The sequence below is a fragment of the Fukomys damarensis genome, unplaced genomic scaffold (assembly GCF_012274545.1).
Source record: "Fukomys damarensis isolate Sample0158 unplaced genomic scaffold, DMR_v1.0_HiC HiC_scaffold_39, whole genome shotgun sequence".
Taxonomy (NCBI): domain Eukaryota; kingdom Metazoa; phylum Chordata; class Mammalia; order Rodentia; family Bathyergidae; genus Fukomys; species Fukomys damarensis.
In genome coordinates, this window is record NW_022900951.1 from 123,428,569 (window position 1) to 123,441,006 (window position 12,438).

General features: G+C 43.0%; 1 long non-coding RNA gene across 1 annotated transcript in view; it reads right to left on the bottom strand.

Annotated features, from left to right (window-relative positions):
* The window catches only part of LOC117284740, a 20,827-nt gene extending 11,426 nt beyond the window's left edge, over positions 1–9,401 (bottom strand). Inside the window, exon 1 of the long non-coding RNA XR_004515828.1 lies at positions 9,142–9,401. This is a non-coding gene — a long non-coding RNA (uncharacterized LOC117284740). The remainder of the gene's footprint in view (positions 1–9,141) is intronic.
* Between the last annotated feature and the right edge of the window lie 3,037 nt (positions 9,402–12,438).

Here is a 12,438-nt window from a genome sequence, read left to right on the forward strand (position 1 = left end):
AAAAAAAAAAAAAAAAAAAAAAAAAAAAAAAAAAAACCTCAAACGTTTCCCTTAAGTTTTGAGGACAGTGAAGTGGAATTATGACACAGAACAGAAAAGGAAGCAATTCAGAACTGAACGTTAGATGTTTAAAAGTCTCCTGGTTTCCCTGCCATGTCATTTGTCTTCAGGTGTCTTTCTTCTCAAACTCCAACCTCTTCTCTTTGCCACTGGTATCCATTTTCCTTATGCAACAATTCTCCTACTTCTCCTCTTCTACAAGTCCCAGCTTCCCCATCACACCCACCCTCCAGGACAGGAGTTAGCAAATGTTTTCTCTAAAGGCCTGTTGAAAGCCATATGGTCTCTATTATCACTGCTCAACTCTGCTTTTGTAATGAAAAAGTTGCCAAAAACAATACATAAATGAGTTGATGTGGCTGTGTTCCAATAAAGCTTTATTTACAGAAGCAGACAGTGGGCCATATTTAGCTCTTGGGCTATAGTTTACCACTCTAGAAGAAAGCTGAAAATTTTCCTCAAGCCCTTCAACTCCTTTAATATATACAGTGATTGAGTTCTTCTTTATCTCAACTCCTCTCATTATAGACTTGATTCTAGGTCCTCCCTGTGCATACTAAAGAGCCCATTAAAAATATTCCTGGACCTGAACCTTTTTTTTTTCAGTTGAAATGTCATTTCCTAGTATGTTAGTTAGCTTTTCTGTTGTAAGAAACAACCCTTAAATCTCAATGGCTTACAAAAACAGAGTTTTATTTCTCCTATAAATATTAGGTGCATGGTTGTGGGTCACCTCTGCTTTGTGTGTCTTCTCATTCTAAAATCCAGGCTAAGAGTAGAGTCTCCTTTTGCAAGATGATCTTATTTATGGCAGGAGGAAAGAGGAAAAAGCCTGGCAGAAACTCAAAATGCCTTGTAGAACTTCTTCGGATGTAGTGGGTTATGTTCCCTCATATTCTTTAGCCAAAGGAGTGCATGTAGCCAAGCTAGACCACTATGGGACAGGGGTGCAGGGGAGTGGTGCTCTACAGGTCATATGGCACTGAGCAAAGATGTTTCTTCCTCTAATAGGCAACTGAGAAGAGAGAATAGTATACTATGCCTAGAATACCAAGTTGCTTAGCTCGTTTTCTTTATGAAATAGGGTTTTATTTTCCCTTTTATTTATATAGTAAGTCTCTAAGAAAAGAATTATTTTGTATTTTGGGTGATGTACAGGGCTTTTTAATGCCTACATAAAGTGCACATTTTCAGACCCTCTCAGAGGATGGGGCACTTCTACAGATGTTCCTCCATTATGTTGGTTCTCAGGAGCTTATGTGCAAATGTACACGAGAGAGACTTCACCAGCACAGGTTCCTGAGTGACTAGGAAGTGTGAAAACCCTCTGGTATGCATTGGGAAGTACTATGAATGAGAACTAGAACTTTGCCTTGTTACATCATGAAGGTGTGCGGAGTTTTCAACTAATCCATACTCACTAATGCAGACTGTTTTTCATTAAAGAGTTTTCCAAGGAAATTAATAGTGTGAACATAATTTCAGGAGTCAGACAATCCAGTTAGGAATCTTATTTCCCTCAAATATTTTAAGGGCTCCAATTTTTAATGCATAGTTGCCGTAGTGACAAAAAGTTATTATTTTCTCTTTATTTAGGCAGGTTCCCAAAGATATTTTCTGATCCTTGTTTGAGTGGCTCTAAAAATTTATTTAACAGTATTCACTAATTTGTAATGAATTCCAAAAAGGGTCTTGTCACATATTCTTAATTTTTAAATCAAATATTTATTAAGTATACATCCCAGGGGGTTTGCTAGGTGTTAGGTATTTAGTAGTTAACAAGAATTAAATAATCCCTTCCTTCAGAAAGATGAGGAATGTTCTCAAGGAAAGGAACAGGATGATTTAAAGTGTATAATATGGGACCTATCATGGTCAGAGTGGATAAAGAAAGCCTCCTGGAAAATACAACTTCCTCACTAAAATTAGAAAGATGAATAGGAACCAGTCTGGCATAGCACCTATCAGTAAAATCTTGATTAAATGGAATATTAAAAGAAGAGGATGTTTATGTTAATTCAAAATTCTGGCTGTTTCAGTTAAATAATTAATACTTTATTTATAAACTAAAATTCCAGTACTTTTATATCTATTTTCTCATTTGACTATTATAAATTCTCAATGAGGAAAATTGAGAATATGCTATTTTCTCTGTTTTATAAATACTTTCTATGCAACACTCATGTCCTTTAGTCCTTACCATTTCCATAAACACTGGCCCAACTTCCATCTCTGACCACTAGTGACTGCACCTCTTCCCAAAAAGCAGCTCTGAAGATAAGAAGTTGATCCCCACACTAAAAGGAGCTTTCAACCAAGGACTGATAGAAGTCAAAGTATGAATAACTGAACTTCTTCATCCCTCTGAGGCATATGTTCTACTCTGGTACCCCGAAGACTCCATAAGGATTTAGCTCCAGTTGCCCACAGTGATAATCTGCTTAATAACATACCCTTTATTGGTTACTTTTTATTTCCTACATCACTTCTTCCTTTACTGGTATTTCCTGAGTTTACCTCTGTGATGGTCAATTGTGTGTATCGATTTGGCTAGGCCATGTTACAGTTTTGGGTCATATACCAGTCTAGACGTTGCATGATGGTGTACTTGTGTTAATACTAACATTTAAATCAGGAGATTTTGAGTAAAGAAGATTACCCTTCATAATATTGATGGGCTTTATCCAATAGCTGAAGGTCCCAAGAGAAAAAGACTGAGATCCACCACAGAGGAGAGCATTGTGCCTCCAAGCCACCCTTGGAATCAGGCTACAACATCAATTCTCTAAATTGTTGTCCTTCTGGCTTGCCTTGCAGATTTAGGACTTAACAGAACCCACCATTACATGAACCAGTCCTTAAAATAAATCAATCAATTTCAATTCTCTCTCTCTCTCTCTCTCTCTCTCTCTCTCTCTCTCTCTCTCTCTCTCTCTCCATGCCCTCTCTCTCTCTCCCATCTCTGGAACAAAATATCCAACACTCACAACTTAATTAAGGAGAGATTTGATTTAACTCATTGTCTTGGGGGACATGGTCAGCTAGCTCCAAGGCAGAAATGGCCAGTAGAAGGGGATAGCAGAGGAAAACTGTTTGCCTCATGGCACCTAGGAGGCAGAAAGAGAAGGGAGATGCCAGAGAGGGAAATATATTCTCTAAAGGCATGCCCCTAGTGATACACTTTTCCAACAAGGTCCTTCTCCTAACAGAATACCTAGCTATGAGCTTATCATTGTATCATCCCACTGTTGAATACATCACCATGATTCAGTCACCTTTCCAACCCCCACCCCAATCATGAGACTTTGGGGGAAACATTCTAGATATAAACCATAACATTGTGTCCCTGGCCACCAAAAGATTCATGTACACCTTATTCTATAAAATATATTTAGTCCATCTCTAAGAAGTGCCAAAGTTTTAATAGTTTAAGCATTGCTGCAAAAATCAAAGTCCAAAGTGACTGAGAGTCACAGAGTCAAAGTCCTGTGAGACTCCAGGCAAACTCTTAGCTACAAACCCTTGTAAACCTCAAAAAGCAAGTTAAATATTTCCAACATACAATGTCACAGGATAAACATTTCCATTCCAAAATTGAGGAGTTAGTTAGAGAGAAAGGAATCAGACTAAAGAAAGAGCAAAAAACTATCAGGGCAAACATCAAATCCTATCGCTCCGTGTATAGCACCCTGGGCAAGTTATGGCCAGGTGCGAATCCCCCAAACCTTGGGCAGCCTTGCCTTTATAGCCTTCTGGATTGCAGTCCACATGACCTCTCTCTTGAGCTGGCTCTGCTTACTACTTGTGGCTTTCCTATACAGATGAGCAATGTTTCTGGCATCTCCAACTTTCTAGGGGCTTCAATGCACCTTTAGCATCACTCTCACAGCTTCATATATCACCCTTTTGAGGGCTCTTGGCAGGAACTATGACTTTGCCACACATTTTTGCCTGGCTTTTTCCAGGCTTTTTTTCTGAAATCTGGGAGGAAGGTTCTATGACCTTATAACTCTTGCATTCTGCATGACTGAAAAGCTAGCACTGTGTGGATGATGCCCATGTCTGCCACCATCTTGCACAATTGCCTGGCCCCCTTGGACCATGCCTACAGTAGCCTCTCGGTGTCTGAATGTCTGAACTCAGGAAAATAGTTCCCTATGTGGCCCTGAATAATCAAGGACTATGGGGCTCTCATCTCAAGCCATAGTCTTTTAAAGGAGTTTGAGCCTATGATGGGTAGAGTCTGGCTGGTTCTGGAGATCCTTTCAAGGAATCTTTCTTATTGGTCTGATGCAAAGAACTTCTTTTTATCAGTGTTAATCTCTTCAGCAGCCACACCTATCTTTGCCTCAACTTTACACATAGTTCCTTTTGAACCAAAATTTAATCTTTTCAAATTTTTCTACTCTGTCTTTTACCCCAGATTCTTACTATAAATATGGCTAAAAGCAGCCAACAATACCCCTGCCATACTCTGAATGTTGGGCTATCTTGTAATTTCCTCAACTAGATTACTTAGTCTACAGCCCTTAATCTCAATCTCCAGCAAAGTCTCAGGACATGGGAAAATGTATCCAAATTTTCTACCAGAATATAACATACATTCACTCTAGTCCAACTATCAATGTAGTCCTTGTACCCATCTGAAACCTCATGAGGCTAGCCTTTAATGTCCGTGTTCCTATCATCATTCTAGTTTTCTGAGCTCCACCTAGAATCAGCCATCAAACTGTATTTACAGCATTCTAGGGCATCTCTTGTCCAAATCTGATTTTGCTCCCAAATCCTCCCACAAACCAGTTCCAAAGGCTTCTAAACAATATAGTTAGGTGTAGTCACAACCATGACCCTTCTCATGGTACCAATTTTTGTATTACAGATTTCCTGTCCCTGGGACAAAATACCTGACACCCACAATTTAAAGAAAGGTCGAATTTGTATCATTGTCTCTAGTGGCAGCAGGCCATGGTCAGCTGGCTCCAAGACAGAATAGGTATAGTGAAACAATATGACAGAGGAAAGATGTTCATCTCATGCCAGCCGGGAAGCAGAAAGAGAAGGAGCCAGAGAGAAAGATATGGCCTCCAAAAGCACACCTCCAGTAACACATCTCTTCTAACCAGGCCCTACCTCTTAATAGCACATTTAGCTAAGAAATTATCAGTGGATCAATCCACTGATGAGTATAGCACACCCATGAGCCAATCACCTTCCAAAAGCCCCTACCTCTGAACACAAGACTTTTGAGGTACATTCTAGATCTAAATCATAATGATTTATATAGATACACACACAGTGCCTCATGGTTCTGTTTCTCTGGAGAATCCTAAAACAACCTCTCAAATAAAATGCTTGTACCCAAGTCATTTTTTAAGATCTGTTTCTGCTGAAACTCAACAGCCTTATAAACAAAGATTCCACAGCACAAACCAATTACGTGTCTTGATAAGTTCATAAGATGATTGAGATCTAGAGCTCAGGCTAGAAGCCCTACTTTCTGACCAGTACTGTTTTCACCTATGAACATTTGGCCAACACTTACCAACCTCTGCCCTCCCTATGTCTATAGCAGCTGCTATAAGTTGACCTTTTCCTCTGGGTCTAATTGCATCCTCATATGATAACATACCACCCCCATGAAAAAAATAATAGGAAACATACAAGGGACAAGAGCCTCAAATTCAGTGATACCCCCAGAAAGTGAATCTCAGGAGCTAAACACAGCTGAGATGCCTAGCCCCCAAGCTCCTTTGAGGCCTCTGAGCTCAGCAGAGCCTGACCAAGGATAGGCATCACTCTGCACTGCTGGACTGAAAAAAATGAATGAATGCCTCTAGGCAAAGTAAGTTATTTCAAAGTCTCTTGTCCCCATGGCCTTTGGGGAAACTGGCTGAGAACAGACCGGAAAGTGATAAAGTTGGTCCTATTATTCCTGAGACCCACGCATGAGCCTAGAACTCATTCAAATACATGTCAAACTGCTCATAGATGCTACAGATTTCTCTTGTTACAGAATCTAATGAAGGCCACTGGTTTGGGGAATGGATTGCAAGATAAATTTGTCAAAAATGGCAAATCCTAGCAGGTTAATAGCAGTAAAACTAGGTGGTACAGTGACCCCATTGACACAAAGCTATCTCCATTGGTCTGGGAAGCTCGAAACAGATAGAGCTCTGGGCAAAGTCTACCTTCAGCCTTAGAAAATGTAGCCTCCACCCTGTGCTTGCTGTGGACCTTTGGTATGTGCTGCTGCAGCCTACCAAGAGAAGGAATCCATTGAAAATGGCTTAAGTGGTAGGTTGACTGGCAAACAGTGACGGAAATCATGGAGCCTTCAACAGATGAACTATTTGAGCAAGGCCTGGCCTCTTCCCCTCACCCCACCTTAGACCTGGCATGTTATTAGAAGTGCAGCACAGGTCTAGCTGGGAAACAAAGATGTTGGGAACTAGGGCATTCCAGCTGAACTTTTCTCCAATAAAAGCACATACAGCTCACTAAGGTGGCTTTAACAAGGCCAAGAACCCTGAAGGAAAAGTCATCTGGATCAAAAATGAGGGCACCAGACACCTAGTGTCAGCATTACCACCCATTCCCTAGGTGGCACATCCAAGGTCAAGGACTGGTCAAATGCACAGCAGCACACCCCTCCTGATGCTTGGGTTTGGGACAATCCAAATAGTTCACCCAGTGAGACAGGTGGGACTATAGTGCCCTTTTACACATGATCAAGTTGATTATGACTGAAAGAGATTAATGCACTCACCTAAAGCCACACAGCCAGTCAGTGATGGAGTGAGAATTCACACTCCAAATTCAGGGCACATTCTCATCCTCCATGATTTCTCTCACAAGCTCCCAAAGAGTGATTAAAATGTAACAAAACAAATACTTTTCCAACACTTGTCAGGCCCTATTCTAAGTGTTGAGAACAAACTGGTAAATAAGATGCCACAAGGCCCTTGCTTTCTGGACCTGACATCCTAATGGGAGAGACATTAACAAGAACATATATCAAGTTTGTAAAATAGCAGGGGTCATGGAGTAAATGAAGTCAGGTCATATGTGAGCAAGATGGGTCAGATCTAGATAGAGTGGACTGGAGAATGAGGCAAATTATGCTCTCAAAGGGCCCAGGGCTGTTGAGGAAATCATGCTCCCCTAGGCTATGCATGTGTGTGTTCAAGGGCAAGGCCTACTGTCCAGACTGGCGCCTGGCCTGAAAAGGTGATAACCTGCAGGGTTAGTTCCACAGCCTACCCCCTCTGCCAGGAAGCCTCCAGTACTCTGGAAGTGGCTCTCAGGCTATATGCTGACCTGCTATGTGAATCTAGGATCCTCTACCCTAAGACCTAATAAAGTATGTGTGTAAGGCTGAAGGTGGGAAACTCTTCAAAGCCTAGTCTATAAGAAAGAAGAAAGATAAATGCATAGGATTTGCATTGTCATTCACAATGAACACAACTCAGAGCCTAGGCAAACAAGAAACAAAGTGTTCACATAATTGCCACAGACCTTGATCCTTCCACAGTGATTATTTGTATAAGGTAGTTGCTATTTTCAGAGGCATCCCCTACTGAAGACCCTCTTCCCTCTTAAATGTTACCATCAGGCTACCATCAGCAATGGTAGCCTGGCAGGTGCAAGCGAATTGCTTTTGGGTGGGTTCAGGTGAATTCCACCCATCCTTCTCCTCAACTCATGGAGTGCAAAAAGGAGTAGACTGATACCACATGCTGCCCTGGCCACTGAGGGTTCATTTCTGTTCCCGATTCTGTTGAGAAGTCAGGCCTAAAAGAGGAGAAGTGGCTAGCACAAGGTCCTGCACTCAGGTGGCACAATAGAATCAAGCTCGGATCTTCCTTTGCTGTTGCTTTTGAGATCCCCCAGCATTTCTCTAGGGTTCGAATTGCCATACCAACCCCAAAGAGGGGCTTAAGACTGGGGGCTTTTAAGTTGCTCTGGTTGATCCAAAAAGCCATAAACTAGAAATTTGAAAGATGCCTGTCTTCCCTGGTTCACGAAAATCTCCAACAAGATGACAGAAACTTCCAAGGAGTCAGAGGAGAGGAACATTAACAGGTTGGGGACCTGGGGACAAATTCAGGCCCAGGATCACACTGCTTGAAATACAGTATCAATGCTCCCTTGCTGCCTTCTGCATTAGTCATCTTTCTCATCACAGGACACATCACCCAATGCCCACAACTTAAAGGAGAGGTTTGATTTGGCTCACAGTTTCAGTCCACATTTGGCAGCTACAAGGCAGAAACATCAAGGTAGATGGACATGAGCACAGAAGAGCTTCTTAGTTCATGATGACAGGGAAGAAGATTGAGGAACAGAAGATGAGGCAAGGGACCAGTCATATAGACCCCAAGGTCATGCCTCCATGCCCATGCAGACACACATGGAAGTGTGCTGCACTAGCCCTCTGGGCGGACAGGTCCCTAAACAAATCAAGTGAAATTCCATCCCAACCACCACTTCCATCTCCTCCCTAGCTGCACAAAATGAACTCCACTATTGGTCCTGCTTGCACATCAGGCCTACCTTTGGACCTGGAGCAATTGTGTTAGGCTTATGTTGGTGCAGCATGTGTATACAAAGCCTCCCAGAGGCAGCATACAATGGCCACTGGTTGAACTTGAACTCTACCTTTCAGTGTGGGCTGAGGATAAAGTCATCTGAAGCTTGTGTGCCTGTACAGATATGTACTAGGAAGAGAACAAAACGAGATACCTGGAATATTACTTCCAGTGACTGTAGCAGTTCACTCCCTCTGAAAACCCAGCCACTCAGGCAGGCCTATGACCCTATTTGTTCTCCTTGTGAACATGTGACTCTTATTACCCCCACCTTGGAATAGGATTGTTTGTGCCCAGCTTCAGCTCTGGCCACCCTGAGACTCTGAGTCCCTCCAGGGCAACTCCCACAGCTGCATCCGAATCACCCTTTTCTGTGTTGGGAGCCCAGGTTTTACCAATAAAAACAAAAGACACTCAGTAAAATTTGAATTTGAGATCATGAATATGTTTAGTTTAAGTATGACCCATGTGATATTTAGGATATGGTACTTACATCAAGCAAGTGTTGGCTGTTCATCTGAAGTTCATACCTAACGAGGCATCCGTCCTGCATTTCATCAGACAATCCTGCTCCTGCAAACCCCCTGATTGGCACCAGCTGCCAACGGGGGCTGATGGAGAAAACAGCATAATATCCTGTTTTGGGAAAGTATTGAGAAATAGATGCTAAGGGCGGCATTTGTGTCATTTTTAGAGGACGTTTCTCTCTAGCTAAAACCTTTACCTCTGGGCTGCACATGAGACCTAGTCCCAGAGTGGGGAAAATGGTTCGAAAGCAGTTAGAAAACAACCCCAGGGGATCCGAGACCCGAGCTTCCTCTGCAGGGTATTTTATTCTCGTTAATGAATAGCAGTGTCTTTTAAATCCTGCACTAGAATTCTAGAGCAGTCAGTTTGTGTGACAGTCATTACTTCTTGGAGACACCCTCTCGGCCAGCTGGGCGCCCTTCCTGCGTTCTTGGTGCCACAGCGGCCTCTAGTGACTTTTGGCGGAACCACGTGCTGTCTCCACCACCGTTTGAGGAGTCGGAGACAAGGGCGGAAGACTGCGGCGCCCCTCCGTTGCGGTTGCACAAGGGCCTGAGCTGTGTGGCGAGATCAGAGGCGCTAGGCACAAATCCAAGTGTGAGCCCTGGAAACAAAGCACTTCCCTGTTGTTCAGACCAGACAGCATTATATTTGCTCTTCCATGCCAAAGTGTAACATATCTGCTGACCCAGTTTTACAGATGTTCTCTTCTAAATGGACTTGGCTTTGTGAATATGTTTCTCTATCAAGCTGTGGTGATGGAAATGTCAAAAAATAAAAGCCCTTTTCAATGGGATGAGAGACAGTTCTACTCAGAATTGATTCTCGTTCTACCAGTTGGTGGGACGTAAATGAATAGTTGGGAGATGTGGGGGAGGTAAATCCACCGGAGTGAGGGTCCCTCCCACCCCTACCTTGTGCCTCTTACCGTCAACCTAGCAACAGTCTCACTTCATTTCCTATGAAAGGCAGCACCACCGATCTGTTATTAAAAACACGACTCCCATAACCTTCTTCATTTTCATATATGTAGCTCAGGGCAAGACGTTCTCTGCCATGGCTTCCTTTTGGTTTGAAAGCAATACAAGGGGGAAAAAGGGAAATGAGAAATATAGCCATAGGAAGACAGGTGCTTGATCCTTACATGTGCGTGCCTTCCAGTTACATACAAAGGCAATTTTCCAAACGGGTGGTCACCAGGCTTCCTTCCTTCCTTCCCAAGTTGATTTTCTGGCAGCTCCTAGCTTTCAGTTGATTCCCGCATGCATCATTTCAATTGAAATCTACCCCTTGGGTACTTGTGCAATATTGTGGGAGCAGCAGTTTGTACAGACTCCCCCACTGAGGTCTGGACTCAGAGGTGGACTTCCAACGGACTTGGTGGGCTTGGGTCTGAGGATTGCTTTAACCTGGGTAGCTATGAATCCTTGAGGGAGTTGCTTACCTCTTCTGGTCTTTGGCCCAGGAGCAGGGTGGGCCTCCTCCCAACCTTCAGTCCCTGGCTCTGGTTGTGCTGCCTTTGGTCTTCCTCAAACTCTTTAAAGACAACGCTTTATCTTCATTCAATTTGTAAACATTATCAGTGTTTAAAAGGTGCCAGGAGCTGGGTTAAACACTTAGTGTAGAGAAATTGTTAAGAAATGCCTCCTATCTTAGAACTAGATTGCTGCACAACAATGTGAGTGGTACTAGAGGAAAGACAAACACCTGGATGTTCTACACCCTCCTGATGGGAGGGTGAATTGGTGCCACCTCCTTGGCAGATAATTTGGCATTAACTTCCGGATAGAATTGTATATGCTGCATTAGTTGGAAGCCCCAGTGGCTTAACTGGCTCTAGTTAATTTAAAGATAAAGGGTGCTGTTGGTGGTGGGGTTTTCCTCTGTCTATTTTGGCAAAGGCTAGTGAAGAGCTCACAGAAAACCAGGGAAGGCCAGTCTCAGACCTCAGTAATGAGTAGGGAGAGGGTGACCAGGCAGCTGCCATGACCACAGCCTAAAATCATACCATAAAAATAGTCTGGCAAGAACACAGCCCATTGCCACTGCTGGATGCTGTGCCATATTGCCAGTGCTTCCCACTGCAGCCTGCGGGAGAAGGTAGGTCACAAGTCACCTGCCCACTCTCTAACCACAGGGAAGCAGAGGGAAATGAGCATCTGGCATTTTGTGCTTGTACAAAGTGGGTTTTGCCTCCTGTCCAAAATAATAGAGTAGGGAATTTCCTAAGTAGAGGAAGACATTTACGATGCTGGTGGCCAAAGTCATGACAAATGTCCTCTATCTAGGCCTCTGGCCTGCAGGTTCCATTCCTACTATTTTAACCTTTAGAGATATGTTAACACAAAGTTGCACAAAGATGAATCCACAGTAATGTTCCTGCATCGTAGTTTATAATACAAATGACACTGGAAGCCAGATGTGCTTGTGAATGAATGCCTGCAATCCCAGAATTCTAAGAGCCTGAGACAAGAGGATTGCAAGTTCAAGCCCAGACTGGGCAATGTAGCAGCTTAGCAAGTCCCTGTCTCAAAATAAAAAATAAAAAAGGATGGGGATGTAGCTCAGAGGAAAAGCCCTTAGTTTAATCTCCAGTACCACACACACACACACACACACACACACACACGCACGCACGCACACGCACGCACACAAAGAACATTGGAAACAAGCTAAAGGGACAGCAATAGGAATTTAAGGACATTGGAGAAAAAAATGCAGCATCATGAAGACTGTATTCATTCAATTAACAGATATTTGCTGTAGTATTACTATGTGCTAGATACTGGAAGACACTGGCACAAAAACAGAAACTCTCTACCCCCATGGAGCTGAGGAGAGAAACATACAAATGAAGTCATTAGACAAATGAATGTAAAAGTACAACTGAGCTAAGAGCTAAGAAGGATCAGTAGGTGTACAATGCAAGCTAAAATGTGACCTAGTCACAGGTTTCACAGAAGGTTGACCTTGGGGAGATTTAAGCACACCTCCACAATAGGGTAAGAGTTAGGATGACAAGGTGTGGCAGGTCAGGCCAAACTGTGAAGGGTCTGCACGAAGGCCAAGTGAAAGAATTTTCTGCTTTCTCCTAGTAATGGAAAGACTGAAACATTTGAGAGCTGCAGGGAAATGCAAGCAGTGGACAGTGACATAGAGTGACATTTTGCCAAGATCCTCTTGAGAAATGGACAAACTGGATGGGAGTGCAGCAAGAGTCAGAGACTAGTTAGTAAGTGGTTGCACATCCCACTGACAGGAG